Consider the following 11,995-nt stretch of genomic DNA (forward strand, 5'->3'; position numbering starts at 1 on the left):
AGTTCGCCTCTCACTGGTACCAGCAGAGAGCAGTATAACACAGTATTTTCCCAAGTAGGCACTGGATTGGAGGACATTCCCAGGGAGGGTAAAATAACAGAACAAGGCCAGGACAGTATCCTCCTGGGGTAAGCCTAATGTTTAAGAAATTTGAAGAAAAGGATTCTGAGGAGGAAAGTGAGAAGGATCAGTTGGATAGACAGAGAAACAATATCTCAAAAGGCAAAGGAAACATTGCAAAACTGAATCCATGGCAGGAGCCATCCGTGAACTGTGTGATGTTGAACTCAAATGATGTTGAAGCCACTAGGCAGGAAAGCCTAGCATCGGGAACTCTCAGCAGCAACCCTGCTGGTTTGAGAAAGTCTGGTTCGTGTGGCTCCCTACCTTGCTCCATCCCAAGCTCAGCACAGCTTCTGAGATGGGGGTGACCCGTTGGACCCGCACAACCTCTGGGATATGGGTGTGGCTTGCCAAAATGTCAATCAACCTGTTTTACTGGAAGACCCCTGCCACACTGAGAAACCAGCACCAAACCAAGACTACCAAGACCCAAGACTGAAACCTTATCCCTGCCTTTCATGTACTTCCTCTTAAATAAAGAATCGGGCCACTTTTGGTTGTTCAGTTCTAGCTCCTATCAGGACTGGAAGACCCATCAGGTGCTCCACTTTTTATATAATTTCTGGCTCTATCTTTATTTCTTACTAATTATTTCAGACTTTTTATTTCTTAGGGGGCTCACACCTCCTGAGCAGCAACCTATCCTGTTGGGGTACTAGACACCCTGCAATAAATCCAAATTAGCAAAAAGTATGTCCGTTGTATTTAGCAATCATGTGGTCCTTGGTAACTTTGACCTTGATGGGAGACATTCTCATGGAGACAGAAATTATATTCTCCTTTTCTCTTCTCTTCCTTCTTCTCTCTATTTCCCTTCCTCTCTCCCCTACTGAATATTTCTTGAGCTACATCCAGGCTAGTCCTGCTTATGTGCAACTCTCAACATCACGGCAAGAACAGAGAAGCAAACTGTGGTTGTGAAACTGGAAGGTCATGGAGTCACGTAGAAGGGGCATCTACTGCAAGCTGTTTATTATCACAGGGGGTTTCTGAGAGACCAGGAAATAGGAGTGCCTTTCTTGAAGAATAGAGGAAGTGTGTTACTTAGGAAGAGTGAACACCTATAAAATCTGAGAAGTCAAAGACCTTTACTAGTTCTAGAAAATGAGGATATTTTAGTGTGACTGAAATAAAGAAAAGACTCGATAAGGAAACCATGCCAAGATTATTAAAGTTTTAGTATTCTTTAGTAACACACATGAATAAGTATTTAAATTCCATACTAAGGACTTGTGAGGGAGGCCAATCGAAGGATTTTGAGCAGATGAGTGAAATACTCAAATACTCCAATGAGAGGAAGGTGAGATGGAAGGAAGGAGGCTTTATAAAGCTACTGAAAGAATACAATTAAGCCATCAACCCCTACCTGAGGCAGAGCTGTTGATAGGAAGGAATGGTGCCAGAATGAGCACAGTTTGATAACTGGTTGTCTAGGGGCGGGGGAGGGAATGGCTTGGGTAATGAAATCAGCAGTCAGGATAAGGGCCAAGTTGGGACATGAGATATGTTAAGTTCAGTTTGGAATATTTTAAGATTAAGATGTTTAGACAAGTGCAATGATGCTCACCTGCAGTCTCAGTGACTAAGGAGGCTGAGGCAGGAGGATCACAAGTTTGAGTCCTTCTTGGGTAATTTAGTGATACTCTCTTTCAGAACAAAAAATAAAAAGGGCTGAGGGCAGTTCAGTGGTTAATTGACCCTGGGTTCAATACCCAGTACACATGAAAGATTAAGATGTCTGAGACACAGATGAATATATGTATCTGGGGTGGAGAGAGAGAGAGAGAGAGAGAGAGAGAGAGAGAGAGAGAGAGAGAGAGAGAGAGAGAGAGAGATCTGTACTGCATACCAGATATATGAACAACCACTATACAAATTGTGGTTGAAGTCATGCCATATATACATACATGAAAGATCTCACTCAGAAAGAATATGTGAAGTGAAAGGGTAACTAAGGAGGGAATCTCCCAGTAGTAAAAATATTTAAGTGACAGCAAAGGGACAGTCATATACAAATGAAACTGGGAAAGATTTACTTGAGCCAAGTGTGGTGGTGCACACCTGCAAACTCAGCTACACATGAGGCTGCAGTAATAGGATTGCAAGTTTAAGGCCAGCCTGGGCAACTCAGCAAGACCCTGTCTCAAAGGAAAATCTAGTAAGGGCTGGAGATGTAGTTCAGAGGCAAAGCACCCCCTGTTTCAGCCCCCACTATTGCAAAACACAAAAGGAAAAAAAATACAATCCAGAGAAGGAAGAATTCCTTGATACTAATACACATATACCATTCTCCACAAATGTCTTACTGTGTGGGGAAACTCATTTTGTACAATTAGAAGAATGAGAAGTTATATTCCATTTATGTAGGATATGTCAAAATGCATTCTACTGTCATGTATATTTGAGAACAAATTTAAAAAAAAAAACAACAAAAAAATGTTCTCCTCTTCTCCTTAAACCAAAATATGCCCCAGTAAATAAACTGTGTCAGACACCAGATAGAGACAATTGGACCACCCAGTGACAACATCACGGAAAGGACATCACTCAGGCTGTGGTTGCCCAGGGATTAAACCCACGGGTGCTTATCCACTGAGCCACAGCCCCAGTCCTTTTTCATATTTTGTTTAGAAACAGGGTCTCCCTGAGTTTCTTAGGACCTTGCTAAATTGCTGAGGCTGGCTTTGAACTTGTGATCCTTCTGCCTCAGTCTCCTGAGCTACTGCGATCACAAGTGTGTGCCACCATGCCCCACCCCCATTTAGATTTTGGAGGGTGAGAATTCTGTATTGTTTTATTTCATCCAAATTCAATTTGGCTTAAGAAATGTTGATAGCCTCCCTCTAAACCAGGGTTTCTCAAATGGGGTACCATTGATGCTTTGGATTGGATAATTCTTAACCTTTTGTCGTGAGGGGAGATCCTGTGTACTGAAGAGTGTGAGCAGCATCCCAGGCCTCCACAGATATCAGTGGCACACTCCGGGCCCCAGTTGTAATAACCAAAGTGTCTCCAGATATTGTCAAATGTCCCCTGGAGGGCAAAACTCTCAGTTGCGGACAATCACACTTGTTCAGAGCATCAGATAAAGACATCACTGGGTTTTTGGGGACTTCTTACGTTTGGTAGTTCACAGAGGGAGCTTATAGTGTGGTTATTTATTGCTATTGGTGATTGGCCCATGTCTTGCTTGAAATGCTGTTTGTTTAAGTAAAGTATTTTTAATAAAACTGGATGTGATTGAAGCTATTGGTGATTAAGGTAAGGAAAGGAGTCTGTGGGAAAGGAGAAAGAGGTAGGGAACTTTGTCACTGTCCCCAGGAATGGTTTCTTTGTACTGGGAATTGAACCCAGGGGTGCTCTACCACTGAGCTGTATCCCCAACCCTTTTTATTTTTTGTTTTGAGACTGTGTCTTGATAAATCGCCGAGGTTTGCCTCGAACTTTCAATTATCATACCTCAGTTTCCTTCGTCCTGGGGATTACAGGCTTGCACCACTGCTCCCAGCTGTGACCATTTCTTAAAGAGAGAAAACGGAGGTCTCTGCAGCACCAACGGATGAGAGAAAGGAAACCTCTCCACTAGGCAAGGGTAAAAGTTCAATTAGGTAATGCCTAATGTTACTTTGGCACGTGGAACACAGGCTGAGGTTATATGCCACAAGACATAATAGAGCCTGTAGAAAACGGTGACAGATGGAATAACCATTGTGTGGTCCCAAGGTTTATGGGCCCAGCTGTAGTGGAGTCCCTGAATGTGTCCAGGCACTAGACCTTGTAGCGATGCGAGTTCCCCATAGGAGACCGTGAGCTGGAAGGAAATCCCAGCAACCCTTGCCCTGCGGGTGAGCAGTTTATTCTGAGGACACTGTTGGATTGATTCCCAGCCCCAGTGACTGACTGATTCACATCAACCAGATTGTGGCGGGTGCCTTCCCAAAGCATAATTGAACCTGATTTTTTTTTCTTCCATAAGATTCCTGGCACTTAGGGCTCTTGCTCCAAAGACACCCTACCCCCAGGTGATTTGGCACCCTTTCTCTTCTTGGCTGGCTCTTTGCTTTCCTTGCTCTGACTGAATGAGGTCTCTCATCTGTTCTGGCAATCTCATCATCATGGTATTTACACATGCCGACGGTTATTTATTCAACGTACTTTTATTCTGAGCATTTTTTAATTGCAACTGGAAGAACAAATACAGTTTCATGTCTCATTTTGCCTAATGAAAAGGCTGGCGACATAACAAAAGCCCAGACTACATTTAGGGAATAACTGGTCCGTGGATGTGGCCAGATGTGATATCTTTTCCCAAGCAGGGAAGTTAGATTGTGACTATCTGGTAATCTGAGTATTCTTTGAGTACTTTCCCTCAAAGTTGATAAAACTCAAATCCACTTAGAATGGATATGTTCACAAGTTCTGGCCCATTGCATGTGCCTGAATTTTAAATGGGACAGAGCATTGGTTGCAAGTACGTGCAGGCTCTACTTAGCACATCTGATGTCCCCCTGAGAAAAGGAAGTTCAGTGGATATAGCGGGACACTATTTCCAACAATGCTAAACCACCAAATTAAAAAAGAATATTGTCAGTTACTCTAAAAGTAGGAAGATAAAGAAAGCTGAGGAAAAATCATAGGATTTGGCAGAACTGCGGGAAAAGAGCGACTGTTTAACAAGCACTTGAGCCAAATTTTGAACAAGGGGGTTGGCATATGTGGGCTCATTTTTGTCTTCATAGGGACTCTGAGAAGTAGGCAGTTATTGCCCTGGTTTCACAGATGGAAACACCGAGGCTCCGATAAGCCAAGCAAGTTCATGTTTGCAAAACAAATAAGGACTGAAGTTGGTATACAGCACCAAGTGTATTTACATTACTCTGGCTGTTTAGGAGGTCGTGAAAAACTTTGAGAGGGTAAATCCAGGTGTGCAGTGGGAGCAAAAGCCACACTGTAGAAGATGTGTAGGCAGGTGGAGGAGGCCACGGGTTTGAGCGCTGTTGACTGTCAGCACTCCAGGTGTGACATGTCAAGCCTCAGCTGTACCTTCTCCAGGTACTTGTTCCTGGTGAGCTGCTTCTCCCTATTCTCAGAGATGATTATAAGCCTTTACTCACACCCTGTTATGGTTTAGATGTGAGATGTCCCCCCAAAGCTCATGTGTGAGACAACGCAAGAAGGTTCAGAGGAGAAATGATTGGGCCGTGAGAGTCGTAACCCAATCAGTGATTAATCACCTGATAGGGATTAGCTGAGAGGTAACTGAAGTGGTGGGTTGTGGCTGGAGGAGGCAGGAATTGGGGTGTGGCTTTGGGTATATATTAGTATCTGGCAAGTGGAGACCTTGTTCTCTGCTTTCTGATCATAATGTGAGCTGCTTCCCTCTGCCACATTCTTTTGTCATGATGTCTTGCCTTACTCTGAACCTCAAGGAATGGAGTCTGCTGTCTGTGGATTGAGACCTCTGAAACTGTGAGCCCCAAAATAAACCTTTCCTCCTTTACAATTGTTCCGGTTGGGTTCTTTAGTCACAGCAGCAAAAAAGCTGACCCTCTAATGAACCATTACAGCTCATCTTCCTTTTTTTTTTTTTTTTTTAATTTTTAGGACCAGAAATGAACCTCACGGCACTTAACCACTGAGCCACGTTCTCAGCCCTTTTTATTTTTACTAAGGCTAAGTTACTCAGAACCTCACTAAGTGCTGAGGCTGCCTTTGAACTTGCAATACTCCTGCCTCAGCCTCCCTAGCTGCTGGGATTACAGGTGTGTGACACAGTGCCTGGCTCATCTTCCTTCCATTTTTTTTTATTTGTTCATTTTAGTTACACATGGCAGTAGAATGTGTTTTGACATATAATACATACATGGAGGATAACTTCCCTTTCTTGTCGGTGCGCACGGTATGGAGTTACACCAGTCGTGTATTCACATATGAACAAAGGAAAGTTATGTCAGACTCATTTTACTGTCTTTCCCATCCTCCATCCTCCATCTCTTCCTCTCAGTCTCCACTGTCCAATCTGATGAATGTCCTCTCCCCCACTCCACACCTATTGTGAGTCAGCATCTGCATATCAGAGAGAACATTCAGCATTTGTTTTTTTGGGGGGGATTGGCTTATCTCACTTAGCATAATAATCCCCAGTGTCATTCATTTACTGGCAAATGCCATAATTTTATTCTTCTCATAATTAATATTCCTTTGTGTGTATGTACATTTTGTTGATCCATTCATCTGTTGAAGGACATCTAGGTTGGATCCATAGCTTGGCTATTATGAGTTGAGCTGCTATGAACATTGATGTGGCCATGTAACTACAGTATGCTGATTTTAAGTCCTTTGGGTATTTTCCAAGGGGTGGAATAACTGGGTCAAATGGTGGTTCCATTCCAAGTTTTCTGAGGAAACTCCATACTCCCTTCCAGAGTGGTTGCACCAATCTGCAGTCTCACCAGCAATGTGTGATGTTTCTCCCCACATCCTTGCCTGCATCTACTATTACTTGTATTCTTGATTATTGCCATTCTGACTGGAGTGAGATAAAATCTCAGTGGAGTTTTCATTTGCATTTCTCTAATTGCTAGTGATGTTGAACATTTATTTTGTATATTTGTTGACTGATCATATTTCTTCTTCTGTCAAGTGTGTTCAGTTCCTTTGCCCATTTATTGATTGGTTTATTTGCTGTTAAGTTTTTTGAGTTCTTTATCTTTCCTGGAGATTATGCTCTATCTTAGGTGCAGGTGGCAAAGATTTTCTTCCATTCTGTAGGCTCTCTATTCATATTCTTGATTGCTGTGAAGAAGCTTTTTGGTTTGACACAACCCATTCTTGATTTTACTTCTTGTGCTTTAGGAATCTTACTAAGGAATTCAGGTACTAAGCCATCATGATGGAAGTGTGGGCCTACTTTTTCTTCTAGTAGACACAGGGTCTCTAATCTAATGCCTAGATCCTTGGTCTACATTAAGTTAAATTTTGTTCTGGGTGAGATATATGAATTTGGTTTCATTTATTATGTATGAATTTCCATTTTCCCAGCACCATTTGTTGAATAGACTGTCATTTATCCAATGCATGTTTATGGAGCCTTTGTCTAGTATGAGATAACTGAATTTATCTTGGTTTGTCTCTGTGTCCTCTATTCTGTTCCATTGGGCTATGTGTCTGTTTTGTTGCAAATACGAAGCCATTTTTATTACTATGGCTCTGTAGTATAGTTTAAGGTCTGGTATTATGATGCCTGCTGCTTACTGTTCTTCCTAAGGATTGCTTTGGCTATTTTGGGTCTCTTATTTTTCCAAATGAATTTCATGGCTGATTTTTCTAGTTCTATGAAGAACATCATTGGAGCCTTAATAAGAATTGCATTAAATCTGTATAGCACTTTTGGTAGTATAGCCATTTTGACAATGTTAATTCTACCTATCCAAGAACAAGGGAGATCTTTCCATCTTCTAAGGTCTTCTTCAATTTCTTTCTTTAGTGTTCTGCAGTTTTTATTGTAGAGGTCTATTGCCTCTTTTGATATATTGATTCCCAAATATTTTATTTTCTTTGAGGCTATTGGGAATGGGATAGTTTTCCTAGTTTCTCTTTCAGTGGGTTCATCATGGATATAAAGAATGCAATTGATTTATGGGTATTAATTTTATATCCTGCTACTTTGCTGAATTTATTTGTGCGTTCTAGAAGTTTTATGGTGGAGATTTTTGAGTCTTTTAAATATAGAATCATGTCATCAGCAAATAGTTTGAGTTCTTCTTTTCCTATTTGTAATTCTTTAATTTCTTTCTTCCAATTGCTCTGGCTAGAGTTTCCAGAACTATGTTGACGAAGTGGTGAAAGAGGGCATCCCTGACTTGTTTCAGTTTTTAGACAGAGTGCTTCCAATTTTTCTCCATTTGGAATGATGTTGGCCTTGGGCTTAGCATATATAGCTTTTACAATGTTGAGATATGTTCCTATTATCCCTAGTTTTTCTAATTTTCTGAACATGAAGGGGTTCTGTATTTTGACATAAGCTTTTTCTGCATATATTGAGATAATCATATGCTTCTTGCATTTAAGTCTATTGATAAAATGAATTACATTTATTGATTTCCATATGTTGAACCAAACTTGCATCCCTGAGATGAACCCAAGTTGAACATGGTGCAATATCTTTTTTATATGTTTCCATATGTGATTTGCCAATGTTTTATTAAGAATTTTTGCATCTATGCTCATCATATTGAACAAGGATATTGGTCTGCAGTTTTCTTTCTTTTTGTGTCTTTGTCTGGTTTTGCTAGCAGGTTGATAATTAGCAAAACAGAATTTGTTTGGAAGGGTTCCGTATTTTTCTATTTCATAGGATAATTTGAGGAGGATTAGTGTTGGTTCTTCTGTGAAGGTCTTGTAGAACTCAGCTGAGAATTCATCTGCTCCTGGGCTTTTTTTCTTGGTAGGCTTTGGATGGCATCATCCATTTCATTGCTTCAAATTGATCTGATTATGTGTCCTCCTGATTCCATTTGTGTAGGTCATATGGTTCTAGAAATTTGTTAATGTCTTCAAGATTTTCTATTTTGTAGGAGTTTAAATTTTCAAAATAGGTTCTGATTATCATGTGTATTTCAGTAGTGTCTATTGTGATATATCCATTTTCATTCCAAATTTTAAGCTAAGTTTTCTCTCTCTTTCTCATTGTTATCTTGGCTAGGGTTTATCAATTTTATTGATTTTTTTTAAAGAACCAACTTTTTGTATTGTCAATATTTTGGATTGTTTGTTTTGTTTCACTTTCATTGATTTCATCTCTGATTTTAATTGATTTCCTGTCTTCTACTGATGTTGGTGTTGATTTGTTCTTTTTCTAGGGATTTGGGCTGTAATTTTAGGTTATTTATTTGTTGACTTTTCTATTCTTTTAATGAATGAACTCAATGTAATGAACTTTCTTCTTAGAACTGCCTTCATAGTGTCCCAGAGATTTTGACATGTTGTATCACTATTCTAATTTACTTCTAGAATTTTTAAAATTTTATCCCTGATTTCTCCTGCTATCCATTCATCATTCAATAGTGTATTATTTAGTCTCCAGGTGTTAGAGTAGCTTCTATTTTTTATTCTATTGTTGATTTCTATTTTCATCCTTTTATGATTTGATAAGATGCAAGGTATTATGTATATTATTATTATTATTTTTTGTATTTGCTAAAAGTTGCTTTGTGGCCCAAGACGTGGTCTTTTTTAGAGAAGGATCCATGTACTATTGAAAAGAAAGCATATTCAGTCACTGATGGATGAAATATTCTATATATGTCTATTTAGTCTGAATTATGAATTGTTCTTTTTAGTTCAATAGCTTCTTTATTTAGTTTTTGTTTGGAAGATCTAGCCAGTGGTGAGAGAGGTGTGGTAAAGTCACCCAGTTTTATCGTGTTGTGGTCTATTTCCTTCTTGAAATTGAGAAGGGTTTGTTTGATGTACATAGATGCTCCATTGTTTAGGGCATAAATATTTACAATTGTTGTGTCTTGTTGATATATAATTCCATTAAGTAGTATGAAATGTCCTGTTTGTCCATTCTAATTAACTTTGGCTTGAAGTCCACTTTATCTTATATAAGGATAGAAACCCCATTGTATGTAAGATCCAGGTGAGTGATAGATTTTTCCCACCCTTTCACCATCTGCCTGTGGATGTCATTGCCCATGAAATGAGTCTCTTGGAGACAGCATATTGGTCTTGTTTTATAATCCAATCTGCCAGTCTACATCTCTTGATTGATGAGTTAAGGCCATATTATTGAGATATAATTTTTATTACTGGTAATTTTGGTTTATTTCTAGTTTTTAATTTGAGTTAATTTCTCCATTTATTCACTGCTCTTTTAGTGTAGTTCTTCCCTTTGCTTGTATTCATTTTTTTTTCATTTCTGCTTCATGAAATATTTTATTGAGTATATTTTGTAGTGCAGGCTTTCTAGCCATGAGTTCTTTTAATTTTTTATTTATCATGAAAGGTTTTTATTTCATTATAAGTTCTGAAGCTTAATTTTGCTGGCTATAAAATTCTTGGTTGATATCCATTTTCTTGCAGAGATTGGTATTATATTATTCTCCTTGCTTTGAGGGTCTGGCTGAAGCAAATATCTGAGATCCACATTGGTTTCTTTCTAAACATTACCTGTCATTTTTCAGTGGCAGCCTTTAAAATTTATCCTTGTTCTGTATGTTAGGCATTTCCATAATAATGTGCCTTGGTGTGGGTGGTCTGTTTTAATTTTTTATATTTGGGGTCCTATGAGCCTTCTGTATTTGATTTTCCATTACATTCTTTAGGCTTGGGAAATTTTCTGATATTATTTCATTGAAAAAGTGTACATTATTTTTGTTTATATCTATATAAATTGTAAATTTGGTCTTTTGGGGTTATCCCATATTTCTTGGACATTCTATGCATGGTCTCTTAACATCTTTTCTTCATGGTCAACTTTGTTTCCAAGATTATATATTTTGTCTTCATTGCTTGAAACTCTGTCTTCTAAGTAATCTAGTCTTTTGGTGATGCTTTTAATTAAATTTTTAGTTTGGTTGATTGATTACTTCATTTCAAATATTTCTGCATTTTTTTTTCTGAATTTCTATCTCTTTATTGAAGTGATATTTCACTTCCTGTAGTTACTCTCTAATTTCACTTCTTATATCTCCTTTACTTCACAGATCAGTTTAACTATGTACATTCTAAACTCCTTCTCTGATATTTCTTCCACTGTGGTATTCTGATATTAGAGTATCTTGGTTTGTTTGAGGTGATTTGTTCCCTTGCTTTTTCATGTTGTTTGTGTGTCTTCTCATCTAACATATGGCTCTGACACAGTAGAGTTTCTTCCCTATGGACTTGGAGTTTCCCTGAAGGTTTCCAGTACTTCACTGTTTAGGGGGAGACAAAAACAACCACCACCAATGCAAACAATATACAGAATTAAACCAAATAGTTCCTACTGTAGCAATGTTAATTATCACAATGAAAGGCAATGGTGGGATTAGTTATTGCCTACAATAAAAAAAACAGCACATTTGCAAAAGAGTTTACAATTTCATAAGGTGGTCAGGGAGAGAACAGAAATGACAGAGGTTGTAATGATTATAAGGGAGAAGGAGAGAAGATAGAAGTAAAAAATTAAAAGAGGAGTGGAAGAGAGAACATGGATATTGGCCATTAGCAGAAGAATAGAGAGAAAGAGAATCAAGGGAAACAGGTAAGATAAAAAATATATGTATATAAAGGAAAAATTTTTTAAACTTAAAAAATAACAAAGAAAAATTTAAAAAGAGAAACTAAAATATACCTTCAAACATCCTAGTTTCTATAAAAAGGGGTCTATAAAAAATAACTGGCTTTAAAAATGCTAAAAATAAGAAAAAAACAAATATGAGTATGTATAAATGTTCACATATCATTTGGGTCAGAATTAAACAGAGAAAAGAAAAAAAAAAGAGAGAGAAAATCTCAATGCAAAGTTAAAGAATTCTTCCTGTTAGAGTACAGAATGTTCTCAGATTCTCAGTAGATTTAGGTGGGGTCATCTGGAGCGTGATGCTCCACCCACTGGATTGCTGGAGTGGGAGAGGTAATCCTATAGGTGGAATTCCTGGAGGCAGGGTTTAGGTTTATGTAGGATCCAGGCTCTTCACGGAATATCAATTGTTCTGGGGATTTTAAACCCATGCACCTTCAGGGTCCAGGAATTGCCAGAGCACTCTGGAAGACCGTACCCCAGGGATCTCCCCTGGATTCCACTTTTGTGGTGGAGTGGACTCAATTCTAAGTCCACTACGTCACCTCTCACCCCAACATTTCCTGGTCTTGGGTTTAGTCTCCA

This window comes from Ictidomys tridecemlineatus, chromosome 11 (assembly GCF_052094955.1).
Source record: "Ictidomys tridecemlineatus isolate mIctTri1 chromosome 11, mIctTri1.hap1, whole genome shotgun sequence".
In the NCBI taxonomy this organism is placed as follows: domain Eukaryota; kingdom Metazoa; phylum Chordata; class Mammalia; order Rodentia; family Sciuridae; genus Ictidomys; species Ictidomys tridecemlineatus.